The sequence below is a fragment of the Neovison vison genome, chromosome 7, assembly GCF_020171115.1.
Source record: "Neovison vison isolate M4711 chromosome 7, ASM_NN_V1, whole genome shotgun sequence".
Classification (NCBI taxonomy): domain Eukaryota; kingdom Metazoa; phylum Chordata; class Mammalia; order Carnivora; family Mustelidae; genus Neogale; species Neogale vison.
In genome coordinates, this window is record NC_058097.1 from 9,906,989 (window position 1) to 9,924,637 (window position 17,649).

At 44.8% G+C, this 17,649-nt stretch overlaps 1 protein-coding gene across 1 annotated transcript in view; it reads left to right on the forward strand.

Moving 5' to 3' along the window:
• The window catches only part of ADAMTS18 (ADAM metallopeptidase with thrombospondin type 1 motif 18), a 143,685-nt gene that overhangs the window by 39,831 nt on the left and 86,205 nt on the right, over positions 1-17,649 (forward strand). The window lies entirely within an intron of this gene.

Below are 17,649 nucleotides of genomic sequence, written 5' to 3' on the forward strand. Positions count from 1 at the left end.
AGCCTCTGCTGGATGTCGGAGTCTTGATTGTTTGTCTTCCTTTCAGTCAGCTTCCACATTTCAGCCCCACTGACTCTCCTCGGGATTAACATCCCTGATGACTCTCTAATTTTCGCAGGACAAAGTTCAAAGTTGCCGGCTTTAATGAACATAATGGCTTTGGGGGTTTTCTCTCATGTTGTGAAATTCTGGCAGTTTCCATGTCAGCTGATTGTAAGTTTTACTAATAATGTGATTTTTTTAATGCCTAATAACATACAGGTTACACATTATCTTTTTATATTTAGTTAGGGCTTTTTAAAAAAGCTTCCTTCCCGCCTCCCCCACCCCAGCACATACATGCCAGTGCACATAACCGTTCTGTGCTTAGCGAGCCAAACAGCTGTCGGCAAGTGAGCCTTTCACCTTTGCTCCCCCACCTGGATACCCCTCCCCACCCCACCCACCTTGCCAGCTCCCTCAGCTGCTAATCCCCCCTCCCCTGCCCTGGTCACCTGGCTGACACTAGCTAGCCTCATTAGAGACCAAGCTTTGATATGCCCCCTTTTAAGAAAGCTTTCCAAGAATTCATTAGGTGCCCCTTCAGTGATCTCCCCAGCTCGGTGGGGGATGGGGGTGGGGCAGAAGGAGGCTGTCTAGTGATGTGTGTTTATAGCAGGTGGCCTCCTGGGTCAGAACCTGAGTACCCTGAGCCCGGGGCCAGAACAGTCTCATTCCTTATCTCTACGGCCTAGGTCAGTGCCGAACCCCTTAGAGATACCAAAGAGTTGTGGAATGAATGTATCTGATGGTCAAATATATGCTGCCACATGGGGAGTTTTCTAAACCCTCCCTCACCCCCTCCCCAAAAGTAACAAAATAAAGCTAAATTCCTCCAAATAGGCAGGCCGTAATCTTACATCTGTTTTGTGGAAATAGAGAATGCAAAGGTTGGGATACTCTTGCTTTCATTCATGCTAAATCGTGTCCTCAGTTCTCCCGCTCCTGACTTCTTTACCTAGTTGACTGCTGCCAGCCTCCTGAGTGGCCGCTGTCTTGTCCCGAAAGTGCCGCTGGGACATCCTTCCTTCAGTCCACAGGCAGTCATTCCGAACCTGTTAAGCATCAGATGCCGCTCACAGTGCCCGGAAGCTAGGGATAAAAGATGGGACAAGAACATACAAGGGCCTTTCTCTCCGTGACCCCACATGCTAGTGGAAAAAGATAAAACCACCAGTCAGTGGGGAAATATGACACTTTGAGGCAGTGAAGCAACAAATGAGATAGGCCAGCCAGGCACTCACTGCATTTCAGACACGATTCCAAGTGGTTTACCTGTATTAATGTCTTTAATGCTGACAGCAAGCCTGTAACCTTCCTTTATCCTCCGGAAACCGAGGCCCAAAGGGCCAGGTAACTCAGCCAAGGGCACAAGCCTTAGAACAAGTGGTGGAACCAGAATTTGAATGCGAGCATCGGGTTCTAGTCCGTGGCACGACCGGAGTGTTGCCCCCAGTCCTGACTTAAGGAGCCGCGTCGCTGATGATGTGGTCAGGGAAGGGTCTTCTGAGAAGTTAAACCCAGCCTCACAGAGAGCTTGGGGATTAGGGTTTACTGGGTTCCTACTGAGAAAGTCAGAAACAGGTTTGGCAGGTTTAAAGAAGAGCTGGAGGGCCAGGCTGCTTAGGAAGTCTTCAAGGGTGGGGGTGGGGTAATGGAGAGAGAGAGAGAAGGCCAGATTGCCCATAAGGGCGAGTGGGCAGTAGCTTTCTCACTCCAGCTGGGTTGCTGGGTCTACAGCCCCCAAGTGAGGACCATCACCATGCAGTACATCAACTACTAGTTAGAAAACAAACCATTTCATCTAGGTTGCTAAGCTTATTGGCATATAACTGTTCGTAATAACTTCTGATGATTGTTTCTACTTCCTTGGCGTTAGTTGTGATCTCTCCCTTTTCATTCATAATTTTATGAATTTGGGATTTCTCTCTTTTCTTTCGGATTAGTGTAGCCAGTGGCTTATCGATCTTATTGATTCTTTCAAAAAACCAGCTTCTAGTTTCATTGATACGTTCTACTGTATCTCTGGTTTCTCCCTCATTCATCTCAGCTCTAATCTTGATGATTTCCCTTCTTATGTGTGGAGTTGGTTTGATTTGTTGTTGATCCTCCAGTTCTTTAAGGTGTAGAGACAGCTGGTGTGTTCTGGATTTTTCAATTTTTTTGAGCAAGGCTTGGATGGCTATATATTTTCCCCTTAGGACCGCCTTTGCTGTATCCCATAGGTTTTGGACCGAAGTGTCTTCATTCTCATTGGTTTCCATGAATTGTTTCAGTTCTTCTTTGACCTCCTGGTTGATCCAAGCATTCTTAAGCAAGGTGGTCTTTAGCTTCCAGGTGTTTGAGTTCCTTCGGAACTTTTCCTTGTGATTGAGCTCCAGTTTCAAAGCATTGTGATCTGAGAATATGCAGGGAATAATCTCAGTCTTTTGGTATCGGTTGAGTCCTGATTTGTGACCCAGTATGTGGTCTATTCTGGAGAAGGTTCCGTGTGCACTTGAGAAGAATGAGTATTCTGCTGTTTTAGGGTGGAATGTTCTGTATATATCTATGAGGTCCATCTGGTCCAATGTGTCATTCAATGCTCTTGTTTCTTTATTGATTTTCTGCTTCGATGATCTAATTCTGAAAGAGGCGTGTTAAGATCTCCTGCGATTAGTGTATTCATATCAATATGACTCTTTATCTTGATTAACAGTTTTCTTAAGTAATTGGCTGCTCCCATATTGGGAGCATAGATACATTCCTGGAAAATTATAAACTACCAAAATTGAACCAGGAAGAAATTGACAACCTGAATAGACCGATATCTAATAACGAGATTGAAGCAGTGATCAAAAACCTCCCAAAAAACAAGAGCCCAGGACCTGACGGATTCCCTGGAGAATTCTACCAAACCTTCCAAGAAGAAATAACACCTATTCTCCTGAAGCTGTTTCAAAAAATTGAAGCAGAAGGAAAACTTCCAGACTCTTTCTATGAAGCCAGCATTACCCTGATCCCCAAACCAGGCAAGGACCCTACCAAAAAGGAGAATTTCAGACCAATATCACTGATGAATATGGATGCTAAGATTCTCAACAAGATCCTAGCCAACAGGATCCAACAGCACATTAAAAAGATTATCCACCATGATCAGGTGGGATTCATCCCTGGGCTACAAGGATGGTTCAACATTCGCAAATCAATCAATGTGATACGACAAATTAATATGAGAAGAGAGAAGAACCACATGGTCCTCTCAATTGATGCAGAAAAAGCATTTGACAAAATCCAACATCCGTTCCTGATTAAAACGCTTCAAAGTATAGGGATAGAGGGAACATTCCTGAACCTCATCAAATCTATCTATGAAAGACCCACAGCAAATATCATCCTCAATGGGAAAAAGCTTGCAGCCTTCCCATTGAGATCAGGAACAAGACAAGGATGCCCACTTTCACCACTCTTGTTCAACATAGTATTAGAAGTCCTAGCAACAGCAATCAGACAATAGAGAGAAATAAAAAGTATCCAAATTGGTAATGAAGAAGTCAAACTCTCTCTCTTCGCAGATGACATGATTCTTTATATAGAAAACCCAAAAGACTCCACCCCCAAACTACTAGAACTCATACAGCAATTCAGCAACGTGGCAGGATACAAAGTCAATGTGCAGAAATCAGTGGCTTTCTTATACACTAACAATGAAAATACAGAAAGGGAAATTAGAGAATCGATTCCATTTACTATAGCACCAAGAACCATAAGATACCTTGGAATAAACCTAACTAAAGAGGTAAAGGATCTGTACTTGAGGAACTATAGAACACTCATGAAAGAAATTGAAGAAGACACAAATAGATGGAAGACCATTCCATGCTCTTGGATCGGAAGAATAAACATGGTTAAAATGTCTATAGTGCCTAGAGCAATCTATACTTTTAATGCCATTCCGATCAAAATTCCACCAGCATTCTTCAAAGAGCTGGAGCAAATAATCCTAAAATTTGTATGGAATCAGAAGAGACCCCGAATCGCTAAGGAAATGTTGAAAAACAAAAATAAAGCTGGCGGCATCATCTTACCTGATTTCAAGCTTTATTACAAAGCTGTGATCACCAAGACAGCATGGTACTGGCATTAAAACAGACACATAGACCAGTGGAACAGAGTAGAGAGCCCAGATATGGACCCTCAACTCTATGGTCAATTAATCTTTGACAAAACAGGAAAAAATATACAGTGGAAAAAAAGACAGTCTCTTCAATAAATGGTGCTGGGAAAACTGGACAGCTATATGTAGAAGAATGAAACTCGACCATTCTCTTACACCGTACACAAAGATAAACTCAAAATGGATAAAAGACCTCAACGTGAGACAGGAATCCATCAGAATCTTAGAGGAGAACATAGGCAGTAATCTCTTTGATATCAGCCACAGCAACTTCTTTCAAGATATGTCTCCAAAGGCAAAGGAAACAAAATCGAAAATAAACTTCTGGGACTTCATCAAACTCAAAAGCTTCTGCACAACAAAGGAAACAGTCAAAAAAACAAAGAGGCAACCCACGGAATGGGAGAAGATATTTGCAAATGACAGTACAGACAAAAGGTTGATATCCAGGATCTATAATGAACTCCTCAAACTCAACCCACACAAAACAGACAAACACATCAAAAAATGGGCAGAAGATATGAACAGACACTTCTCCAATCAAGACATACAAATGGCTATCAGACACATGAAAAAATGCTCATCATCATTAGCCCTCAGGGAGATTCAAATTAAAACCACATTGAGATATCACCTTACACCAGTTAGAATGGCCAAAATTAAAAAACAGGAAATAACATGTGTTGGAGAGGATGTGGAGAAAGGGGAACCCTCTTACACTGTTGGTGGGAATGCAAGTTGGTTCAGCCTCTTTGGAGAACAGTGTGGAAATTCCTCAAGAAATTAAAAATAGAGCTTCCCTACGACCCTGCAATTGCACTCCTGGGTATTTACCCCAAAGATACAGTTGTCGTGAAAAGAAGGGCCATCTGTACCCCAATGTTTATAGCAGCAATGGCCAGGGTCTCCAAACTATGGAAAGAACCAAGATGCCCTTCAACGGATGAATGGATAAGGAAGATGTGGTCCATATACGCTATGGAGTATTATGCCTACATCAGAAAGGATGAATACCCAACTTTTGTAGCAACATGGACGGGACTGGAAGAGATTATGCTGAGTGAAATAAGTCAAGCAGAGAGAGTCAGTTATCATATGGTTTCACTTATTTGTGGAGCATAACAAATAGCATGGAGGACAAGGGACGTTAGAGAGGAGTAGGGAATTTGGGTAAATTGGAAGGGGAGGTGAACCATGAGAGACTATGGACTCTGAAAAACAGTCTGAGGGGTTTGAAGTGGTGGGGGGGTGGGAGGTTGGGGTACCAGGTGGTGGGTATTATAGAGGGCACGGCTTGCATGGAGCACTGGGTGTGGTGAAAAAATAATGAATACTGTTTTTCTGAAAATAAATAAATTGGAAAAAAAAAAAAAAAGAAAACAAACCAGTTTACCGATAGTCCTGGTTGCTGATGGATAAAAGTAAGATACTGGGGTGCCTGCATGGCTCAGTGGGTTAAAGCCTCTGCCTTCGGCTCAGGTCATGATCAGGGTCCTGGGATCAAGCTCTGCATCTGAGTCTCTGCTCAGCAGGTCGTCTGCTCGCCCACCTCCACCCCCCCCGCCCCCGTATCTCTCTGCCTGCCTCTCTACCTGCTTGTGTTCTCTGTCTGCCAAATAAATAAATAAAATCTTAAAAAAAAAAAAAGTAAGATACCGCTTGTCATCTCAGTTCACGTGTTATCTTAGCTATGGCTGGAGAGTCAAACGAAACCCCTTTTCTGGCCAAAGTCAAAGAACTCAGCCTCTTGCTAGTTTTCTTCGTATGCCCGTGGTAGACCACGGATAGGCAGGGTGCAACCTCGGATTAAAGGAGAGGCATGGCAGTGGAAGCAATTCACTTTAAAATGCTTTATGTCAAGAGAACGGGTGGGTCTGTGGCGCGCGCGGCTGGGCTGCCACGGCGCTTCCTTCGTCTCTGGGCTCTAGAATAGTGCATTCTGCGATTGCTTCCAAGACCTGGCTGTCCATTCATATGAGCAATCAGGAAGCCTACGCATACTTGGTTTATTGAACCCCAGCCTACCCCAGGACAAGGGTGGCCTGAGCCCTCTGACATTTTGAACGACTTTGTAAACCGATCCTTGACCCATGACCAACTAATGTGTAACTATCGGTATCAGATGGAAGCGACCTGACGTTTGGCAAGAAAGCTACTTCTCCTCTTCCTGCCACACTGTGCTTGTAACAGGAAGGGAGCTCGCATGACAGTTGGATGAGCCGAGGAAATGTATGAGAGCATAAAGAAAGACTTGGAAACCGCTGCCCACATTCAGTTAATCCCTCCGTTATATGTTAACGAGTTGACAGCATATGTGTTTGTCTAACATCCTGCCTTATTTATGTCTTTCTGAAGGCCGATCTGGATGGAGGGTATTAGTTTAATTTAATGCAAAAGGTCATTTGCTATTTTTGCCCCAGGCTCCCCTCCTCCATCCCTAGCGTCTGGAGTAGGAATCTGGATCCTGCAGAAGGCGAGCTCGGTTCACAGAACAGAAATGTTTACCCATGGCAGGCTTCTGTAGTTTGTTTCGGCATGAAGGCACCAAGTATTTGAAACTCACAGACTTCACAAGGTAAACAAACTACGCTGCTTTTCCAGCCTTCCAAGAAAGCTGTGTTTATCTACCTGCCTCATGCTAACAGTGACCGCTCGGTGATGTCTCAGTGATTGTCTGTCGCCAAGCATTGTGCGCGGCAGCCATTTCCTGATAGATCCCAAGCGATCCTATATAAAAAAAAAAAAATAGAATTCTGTGTTATTCTCATTCTATAGTTCAGGACACTGAGGCTAAGGTAGGGAAGGCACGTGGTGCAAAGTTGCAAAGATTTTAAGGTGTGAACTCTGAACTCAGATCTACGTCCAGACTCCCAAATCCCAGTTCTTTTTCCCTTTGCTCACTCTAGACTCTCCATTCATAACCAGATCCTTTTTCCTAAATAATTACATTTGTGTGTGGCACATATGTGGAGTTGGCATTGTGCTGGGTGATCTGGCAGATCCAGAAAAAGGAAAAAAATGTCTTGGATAATGAGACGGGACTCTTACATAAGTAGCACATCAAAGATAGGACTGAATTAAGGCAGAGGTCTCTAAGCCAAACGTCCACAGGCACCAGACTAGTCATGTAATGAGGGACATGGGACTGTGGGGAAGGTTGGGGACTGTGCAAGCATGTCCTATATGCTTAGGGGACAGCCACTCCTTAGCTGCTGTCTAATAGCTGTATAGACAAAACAGAATTTCTGACTTCTCTTGACAAATGGGATGAAATGACATTAACACAAGAGTTGAAAAACCTACTGAGTAGGGAGTTCATCAGCAAGAAGGTGGAGAAGTTTCCATTGCTTTTCCCCTCGGAGAAGCATCAGTTTGGACAACCAGCCATGCATGAAAATACCTTTACAACAGTGCAGCTAAATGAATTAAAGGCTTAAGCATAAGACTGGAAACTGTGAAGCTGTGTTCGAAAACAGACATTCAACTGAGTAAATTTTAAAGATCTTGTTGGCTTCATTCCACAATTTGGGAATTAGGCAGCAACCCATGTAGTGGATTGAAAGGCGCTCCAAGAAGCTATGTAAAATGGAAGACTTTTATAGGTGAAAGGGAGCAGGATACAAAAGTTAAATTGGCAAAATGTGGAGTGGTTGTGGCAAGGCCGCAGTCCTTTAGGGGAAAAAAGGGGTCTTTCAGGAAGATTATGTCCTTGGTACTGACTAGGTAATTTCTGACTGACTGGTTTAAGATTCCATTCCTGAAAGAGGCTGATACTGTAATTAAGTTTGGGGACTTGGGGCTGAGGATAAGTGACACCATTTGGGGGCCTTTTGTCTCTTTCTTAACAACTACTAGAAGATAATATAGGGAAAATGCTTTTGGACATTGGTCTGGGTGACAAATCTTTGGATATGACCCCCAAAATGCAGAGGATAAAAGCAAAAATCGGCCAATAGAATTGGGTCAAATTGAAAAGCTTCTGTACAACAAAGGAAACAATAAATAAAGTGTGGAGACAACTTATGGAATGAAAAAAATTGCAAATTGTGTATCTGCTAAGCAGTAGATGTCCAAAATACATAAGGAATTCAAGCAACTGAATAACAAGAAAACGAATATCCAGATTTAAAAAATGGGCCAAGGACCTGAGTAGGCCAAAAGGTAGCTGAAAAAATATTCAACATCACTAATTATCAAGGAAATGCAAATCAGCACTACAACGAGCTGTCCCCTCACATCTATTAGAATGGACATTATCAACAAGACAAGATAACCGGTCTTGGCAAAGGCACGGAGAAAAGGGAACGCTGGTACCCTGTTGGTGGGAATGTGTAGTCACTATGGAAAACTGTATAGAGGCTTTTCAAACAGAATAGAATTATCCTATGATCCAGCAATTCCACTTCTGGATAAATATCTAAAGGAAATGAGATTAGGATCTCAATGAAGTTATCTGCCCTCACATGTTCATTGCAGCGTTAGTCACAATAGCCAAGAGAGGAGACCAACCGAAGTGCCCATCCGTGGATGAGCAGATAAAATGTGCTGTATGGGGGCGCCTGGGTGGCTCAGTGGGTGAAGCCACTGCCTTCAGCTCAGGGTGTGATCTCAGGGTCCTGGGATCGAGCCCCGCATCGGGATCTCTGCTTGGCAGGGAGCCTGCTTCCCTCTCTCTCTCTGCCTGACTCTCTGCCTACTTGTGACCTCTGCCTGTCAAATAAATAAATAAATTCTTTAAAAAAAATGTGGTATACGTGCACAATAAAATATTATTCAGCCATAAAAATGGAAGGAAATCTTGTCATTAGTAATACCATGGATGCCCTGGGGTGGACGTTAATGCGAAGTCAAGTGAGTCAGGCAGAGAAAGACAAATACCACATTGTGTAGGATCCGAAAGAGTCAAGGGTAGAATGGTGATTGCCGGGGACCAAGGGTGGGGGAAGTAGAGACACGTTTGTCAAAGGGTTCAAGCTCTCAGTTACATAAGATGAATAAGTTGTAGGGATCCCATATATTGCATGACAACTATAGTTAATAAGACTGTGTCAAATACTTGAAATTCGCTGAGAGGGTGGTTCTTAGAGTTTTGGGCGCATATACAAAATAGATGGTAACTTTGTGAGGGGATGGATCTGGTAATTAGCTTGACTGTGGCAATCGTTTCACAATGAATGTGTCTATCAAAATATCACATCACACAGCGTAAATAGATACAACTTTAATTTGTCAGTTATACTGACCAAGAGGCCACAAGCCTACCAAGAGCCAGGCTGGGTCTGTGGACTTCAGTTTGGGGTCTCTGTTCTAGAAGACGGGTCTTGAAACCCTGGAAATCCAGACTCTGAAGGTCTGAGTTCATAGCCGCATCCTTAAGTTTGGTGTTCACCCAGGTCACAGATGGGCTCGAATGCCCGTACCTGGGCTCTGATGTTACACAATCCTATCCACGAGCTTTCTTGTTGCTCTGTAAGGGCCTATTTAGCCGGAGCGACCCCACCTCGGTTGAACAGCCATTTTGTTGTTTATGCAGTAAAACTTAAATTGACCCTGCCCCCCACCCCCAGGGGAACTTATTTAAAAGCAAGTCCGGGAAACCAGTCCCAGGTAACAAAGCCCAAATACAAGGATGGGTCCGGTCAGGTGGAGACATCTAATCAGTAAAGCGCGCATACTGTCTCCCTAGCTACCAAGGAGTGTGGGCCCCCGCCTTTTGGGCGCCAATTCTCACCAAGGTGATAGGCTAGTTCAAATGTCTACTATGGGATGAATTGTAGTTCAGTTGGTCAGTTGTGTGTGGCCTAGCAGGACTGTGTGGTTTCCCTGTGTGTTACAATCTCATTGGCCACCTGTGTGTGGCCAGGCCCAACCACATGGCCTTTGCTCTATAAAAGTTAGTCTGTGAGGCAGGGAGGGCTCGCCCTCTCTATAGGGGGCGGCCCTGACTGGTCTGTTTAATGGTCGGTTTGATTCTCGATACTTGGCACGAAATAAAGCTTTGCTTGACCTTCGTTTTGTATCAGTCTCGCTCCTTTAATCACAGACCCATTATTGGGGGACCCAACAGCTCCACGTGTACCAAGCTCTCAAATAGGTTTGCCGCCCGTATAGAGATTTTACTTTGCATCACAGTAAGTTACCTGCGTGTCATCTCAACTGATAAAAAGAATAGAATTCCAGATGTGGAAAGGCCCTTAAATGATCAAGTCTAGTCTCTTTATTAAGTAGATGAGAACACTGAACTCCAAGCATGAAGCATGAGTGACTGGCTGATCAGTTGTGAGGCTTTGGGCAACGCCTTTGTTCTCCCTGGATCCCATTTTCTTTCTCTGTAAAGTCGGGGCGGGGGGGTGGAGGACACGATTGCTAACATCCTACAATCCTGTGATTATTTTCTTCGGTTCTGTCTTCAGGCAGGGGGTGAGGAAGGGCAGGAGAAGATAAATAACTAGAGAAAATTGGGACCAGCCATTTCCAGCATGGTGTTCATCTCTGGCTCTTCCACACCACCCCTGGGAGAGCTCGGGGAGTCCAGTCAGCGACTGCACCCCTCTCGGCAGTGACCCAGTGACTGGGTGCCACGTGGCATACGTCATCACGTCTCGGACAGCTGGTTACTGGCTCGGCTTCCAGCTCCAGCTGTCTTTGAAACAAATGAATGTTGTCAGTTCCGAGGGAGGCAGGGCAAGGTGGGGTGGGGAGCTTGACATAACCCATCACCACTGCAGAAACAAGTAGAAACATCTGTCTTCCTGATGCCACACATCCGTGGGCAACAGCCTTGGGAATGGAGGAGCATCATTTATTCCAAAAAAGCGACTTGTACTGTCTTGTAAAGACAGCAGATCCTCTTTGTGCCACTCCAGATCGGTCGGTCCCAGGGCCTGTGTCAGTTGTTCCTTTGAGGAAAATCACTACTTCGGCAACACGTGGGAGACATCAGCCACCTGCGTTCCCTACTCTCCGAACTCAGACACCAAATAAACTTGGATGGTGAGAATTTAAATAGCGAGAGGGACCAATAACCTATTGATTACCGATTTTCAGCTAGCAGGGAGTTAGAGTTTGGATAGCAGTACTTTTAGGAAAATATTTATCTGGGATGATTTGCTAATGAGAGTTTAGGTGTCAGTGATGAAGTTCTAGAACGTAGGTGAGGTTCGGTGGGCTGAGGTCCAGAGCCGATGACCAAGAAAGAATTCTTGAGACATCTTTGGTGCAAAATGGTGTTTTAGTGAAGCACAGGGACAGGACCTGTGGGCAGGAAGAGCTGCTGCCCCTGGTTATAAGGGATGGCAGGTTATATACCTTGCGGTTGGGGGAAGGTGAGGGAAAGGGAGGTTTCAATGGAACTTTCATATGCTAAAGAGGGCCTACAAGATGCCCTGATACCAGAGGCCTTGCTGGCTTGATCAATGTTGTCTTTTGGCCAGCCATTAACATCAAGATAGTTGGGAGATTCTTGGTGGGATGTCACAATCCTGCTATCAATCATCTTTGTTAGTGAGATTTGGGTTTAGAAGAAATTTAACTTGGGGCGCCTGGGTGGCTCAGTGGGTTAAGCCTCTGCCTTTGGCTCAGGTCATGATCTCCGAGTCCTGGGATGGAGCCCCACATTGGGCCCTCTGCTCAGCAGGGAGCCTGCTTCCTCCTCTCTGCCTGCCTCTCTACCTACTTGTAATCTCTGTGTGTTGGGTAAATAAATAAAATCTTAAAAAATTAAAAAAAAAGAATTTTAACTTTATTTAGGGCTTGAGGAACTGAGTTATTTGCCTCTGGGAATTGTGCTGTTGATAAGGTAACTTCTTTGTTTGTAGATCTCCAGGACCTTTGTAAACCAAGGGAGACTCCTGTCTTGTAGGATGTGGTTTCTGCAAGTTAACTCCTTGTTTCTTATGGCGGTCAGGGGTGCCTGAGGAATGCTACACATATTACTGAGGGGGAGCGGATGGAGAGGGGGTGCAAGGTGCCAGCTTTTGCTTTTGTCCTCAGGCAGCCTCCTGCTCCCTCATCATCAGTACTTGAAAACCTATGTCTGGAATGCTGGGGCTCTTTGAGATAGCAGTCTGGAGCAATGGTGGTATAATGAGGTGAAAAAAACGGGACTTTACCGAACGTGTAATGTTACCATTTTTTTAGTCTAAATTTTTGTCGTATCTCACCAAAATGACAGGCAGACTATACTCTATCAAATTAGCACACATCCTTTGGGGTGCTGGGGTGGCTCAGTCAGTTAAGCGTCTGCCCTCTGTTCAGGTCATGATCCCAGGGTACTGGGAGGGAGCCCTGCATCTGGGTCCCTGCTCAGCAGGGAGTCTGCTTTTCTCTCTGCCCCTCCCCCCACCCAGGGCTGCTCTCTCTCTGAAATACATAAATAAAAATCTTTAAGAAATTAGCATATCCTTCAGTGTTACGGGAGCCCAAGTCCCTACCCCTTGGGTTCAGCCATTTTTCTATCATATAGATGGGTTCTTTGGGCTTTCCCTTTAAAGCCCTCAGCCATTTCTTCCTGTACAGGAGCTTGGTATCATTCTCAGAGGTGGTCTGCCTTTGCACTCCCATGGAATTTTGAACATTGCCTCATTCCTTCAGCATGATTTGAGTGTCCTGTCCATACCATCTGAGTGCCAAGAGCATAAAGTCAAAGTATATTATCTGTCCTTGCAGGGATTCTGCATTACAAAAAAAGTTGTCTAACTCCCTTCAATAGGTGGGGCAGTCCAGCGCAAGGTGATAAGCCGGCAAGAGAAGCCTGTAAATCGTAGGGGTGAATCAGGAGAGGAACATAACGTGTCTGATGCATTGGTTGTGGTTTGTCTCCAAAGGGAAGGGCATCCTTAAGTACGGGCACCAATGTCTTGCCTATTTTTAGACCTCTCTTAATCCCAAGTACGTTGCCTTTTTTCTGGTTCATTCCTTCTGCAAATATTTACAGAGCACTTACCACGTGCCAGAGGCGAGCCAGAGCAACACAAGCCCCAGGCTTTATGATGCTAATAGAAGCAACAGACAATAAACACACAAGTGAACAGCAGCAAGGTAGACCATCAAGTAACGATAAGGGCCACACAGAAAAATAAAACTGACTGAGATGAAGAATGACGGTATTTGCTTTATTTTATAGGATGGTACGATGAGGTGGCCTTTGGGCAAGATGAAGTGAGATATCTGTGGACAGAACATTCCAGATGCAGGAAACCGTAGTCGGAAAAGTCCAGGGTGGGGCGGCTGGGTGGCTCAGTGGGTTAAGCCGCTGCCTTCGGCTCAGGTCATGATCTCAGGGTCCTGGGATCGAGTCCCGCATCGGGCTCTCTGCTCAGCAGGGAGCCTGCTTCCTCCTCTCTCTCTCTGCCTGCCTCTCTGCCTACTTGTGATCTCTGTCAAATAAAATAAATAAATAATCTTTAAAAAGAAAAGTCCAGGGTGGGAGCCCGGCTGTTCTGCTGATGGAACAGCAATGGCATCATTGCGCCTAGAGTTCAGCAAGAAAGGGTTGAAGATGGTCAGAGGGGCTACTGGGGGCTGGATTTGGATGGGACTGGACTGCAGAGTGGTTTGAAATCCATATTTCTTGGTTTGCCACTCATCTTGTCCTATTAGAGCTTGAATGTGACGTGTTTTAAGTGATGCTCTAGAAAAATAACTTTGGAGAGAAAGAGAGGGTAGGGCTTGCCCACAGGGAGACAAGAGAGGAGGCCCCAGCTTTATCCTAAGCCCGCGACGATACCTGACCAAACTGGACTGAGAACAGAGGGCAGGACAGGGTTAGGAGCTCAAGAGATCAGCTGTGCATTGAAATTTGTCAACATTGTTAACCCATAATGCCACATTCCTTGGGACGTTGTGGGAGAAATTGAGGACTGGAGGTTGGAAGCCTAAGTTTGGATTAAAAAAAACATGACTTTGATGGATATGAGTTATGACCATTTCCTCTCAGATACTTAGCCTGCCCCTCCCTCCAGAGGATGCTGACACGACATGTGAAGAAGGAAGACTTCATTAGCAGACACAGTACCAAAGCCTGGAATGATGTAGAGGGAGAGGCCGGCTGCGTGGTCCCATGTGAAACTGGCGGAGAGTCTGGTTTCTATTAAATCCAGACCCGCTAGCTATCTCCATGTGGTTCCTCACAGTGGACCAACAGCCATTATGGTAGTCATGTGTTTTCCAAATGACAGCCTTCCTTAAGCTTCCTTTGAAACCATCTGATGCTCAAAACCAGACTGGAGCAGAGGGGATCATGTGACACAGGCTGTCAGGTGGCTCCCGCCTTAGGTTTCCCTAGATGAGAAAGTCTTCATGACCAGACTCCTTTGTGAGGGTCATGCAGCTCTGACGTCTGTTCTTCCTGATGGTCAAGGTCTGTCTAGCTTTCTGAGGAGCTGGGAGATGTGGTTTTTCTTCCTTCTTATTCTGTGCGCATCTCTCCCAGAGATGTGTGGCGTGCCCCTGGCATACAGGACATGACATGGTTGGTACAAAGCAGGGTGTCCCAGCCTTGCCCTGAAATTACTTGTGGTTCACTAGACAGACAGGAACCAGAGCGCTGCAGAATGAAATCTACCAGATTAGTCGTGTCCAGTAAGGCCACATTGCAGAGAGCGGTAGAGCCGCTCACCTCCAGATCCACCGAGAAGATTCCTCTGTGACACTGTTAACGCCCCCCACCCCATCCCTTTGGTGTGAAAATTGAGAGAGGAAGCCAGAAGGATGACTGATTTTAGTGTCACGTGACCCCCACCGTCATTTCTGGAGTTTGAGTTTATGGGTGTTCTCCCAAGTCCTTTGGGTCCATCTAAATGACAGGAAAAGTTCGTCGCCAGGATGTTAGGATCTACATTAAGCCAGCTCAGAAATATTTAGTTCTTCAAAGTCCGTTATTTGGGCTGCTATCCTACTTCCCCCAAAAGTCCTATCTTCTCTGGAGCCTTTTTTTTTTTTCCAACCTTTTTGAGATATAATAAATAAAATTGTAATATATTTAAAACCTACAACATGATTTGATAAACATACACAATCCCCCCCATTGACTTAAACATCAGTCAGCTCCCGTATATATTCATGCCTTGATTATGTAAAAATATTTAGGTTCTACTCTTAGTAGATTTCAGTTAAGCAATACAGTGTTTCTGGAACTTTTCCTGAATCCAAATAACATGTGTGGTTAAGGGCGAGCAAAGGCCGTGTGTTCAGATAACCCAGAGATACAGAGAGGCTAATGAAAGTACCCATCAAACTGAGCTGCATGACTGGTGAGATTTTGCAGGCAGAATGCCTTGTACAGTGTCTGGTACAAAGGAAACAATGACCTCTTCCTCCAGGTAAGGTAATAAAGGATGGGGGAAAGGGAGAGAAGAAGAGAAATTCCCCCAACCTCTGTCGATCTTGATTAACCACTTGGACTAATTAATAAGTGTTGAAACATAGGTGTATGACTTCTTATAAAAATTGTGTGCGTTTATGAGCATTTGGGCATTTAATTTTTTGAAATTAATACTAAAAGATAGACAACCGGCCGTGGTAAACCTGTCAACCATTTTGGTATTAGGGAATTGTTTTGTTTAAAGAAGAGGATTTTGGAGGTCTGTGTCCTACTGAGAATGGGCACGGGCATAAATTAGAACAGAATGGGCTTATACCTCCCAACCCAGTGTTGCTTTGGGAGCCACTGTGCTCTATTCTCAAGAGATTTGGGCTGTTGAACTCATTAAGTGTTAATTTCAACAGATATGTTAAAAAATAAATTAATTAAATAGGTTTCATCAGTATATTACTTATGTCTTTGAAGAGCTGCTAGTGTTGCATCTTCTGTATGAGTCCAGATAGTTACACCTTAAGCACTCTGAGGAAAGGGTCGATTCATCTTTGTATCAGGAGCTTAAACCATCGCACAAGGTCAAAGCCATGTTAGTCAATACCGTCTCGGACCCAAATTTGCTTAGTGTAAGTGAAAGCAAAGGATAATTCCTTTCAGCCTTCTTGGAGTATTTGAAGAAGTAGCCCAGTATCCCAGGCTAGGAAAGGGATAAAAGCCGGGGCAATTTGAAGAACTTCCGCAGGAAGACTTTTTTAGACCTTTTTTCGAATCCTTTTCAGTGTGACTCAGAAAGCCACAGAGACTGACAGGATGCGGAGACTCTACCTGCCTAGTGGAGGGCAGGGGTCACCTGGGAGAATGGGTCACTGCCCAGTGATACCTCAGTGTGGACCGCAGGCAGGATGTTTGGGGAGCCTCTGGAGTGAGCCGCCGTATTCTCCAGAAAGTCAGCTTCACTTTTTTTTTCCCTCCCAGGAGTAACCTCCCAGTTGTTCTCGTGGCCCCTCAAAGTGTCCTTTTCCCCATGAGGCTGCCTTTTCTTCAGTAGAGGGCAAGTGGATGAGAGATCTGGTCTCCAAGATGGACCATGGCTGGGTTTCACATTGAACCTGTGAACTTGTGGATGAGAAGTTAATGGGTCCAAAAGGATCCTTGAAGAGGTGCAGTCTAGCAATGTCCTCTCTACCTGTCTTCTGTCTTTCCTGTCCCCATCCAAAGAAACCAACAAACAAGTCAAAACTGAAACCTGGAGCCTTTGGGTTAAGCAGCTCTCCAAGGTCGAAGAACCCATGATGTCTCCTCTATCTTTAAATACCTTTAGTTACATTTGCAAGAATGTCATTAATACATCTCTTCACCAGTCTTAAAGCCTTGTGTAGTCTTTTCATTATTTTCTCAAAAAAAAAACGGAATGCTTAGGCCATCTCCCAGAATTTCAGGTCCAACTGAAGGGGGAAATCATAATAGCATAACACTACCAGAAAACGGCATGACTTCTCTGCTTTGTTCCCTCAAATAGTCAAAGGGAATAATGATAATAATAAACATGTACTGGGTGGTTCTCTGTGCTGGGTGCTGCTCTTAGCCCTTCAGAAGTATTGACTCACCTAAGCCTCTACAAATCCTCTAAGGGATGTGGTAGTATCATTCCCATTTTACAAACCAGGGCTGGAGTATCTGAGCAGTTTGTAAACTTCTTCAGGAGAAAGGGAAAGGATGAAGTGTCACTTAACCATTGCAGAATTGAAGAAACTTTGTGGCTTTTGGCTTCATGGTCCCTTCTCTTTTTTTTAGTTTTTTCCCTTAGGATTTTATTTATTTGATACCGAGAGAGAGAGGGCACAAGCAGGGGAGCAGCAGGGGGAGAGGGAGAAGCAGGCTCTCCCCTGAGCTGGGAGCCCAGTGTGGGGCTTGATCCCAGGACCCCAGGATCGTGACCTGAATCGAAGGCAGATCTTTAACTGACTGAGCCACCCAAGTATCCCAGTGGTCCCTTTTCTTGCCAGGCAATTTGGGGATATTGAGAGTGTCTGATGAAATTTGCACCGAGTGGGATTTATAGTTTTTTGAAGGAAGATTACTGTGTGTATGACTCTGGAAAGCCTTCTTTGCCTCCTAAATCATATTTGTACTGTGA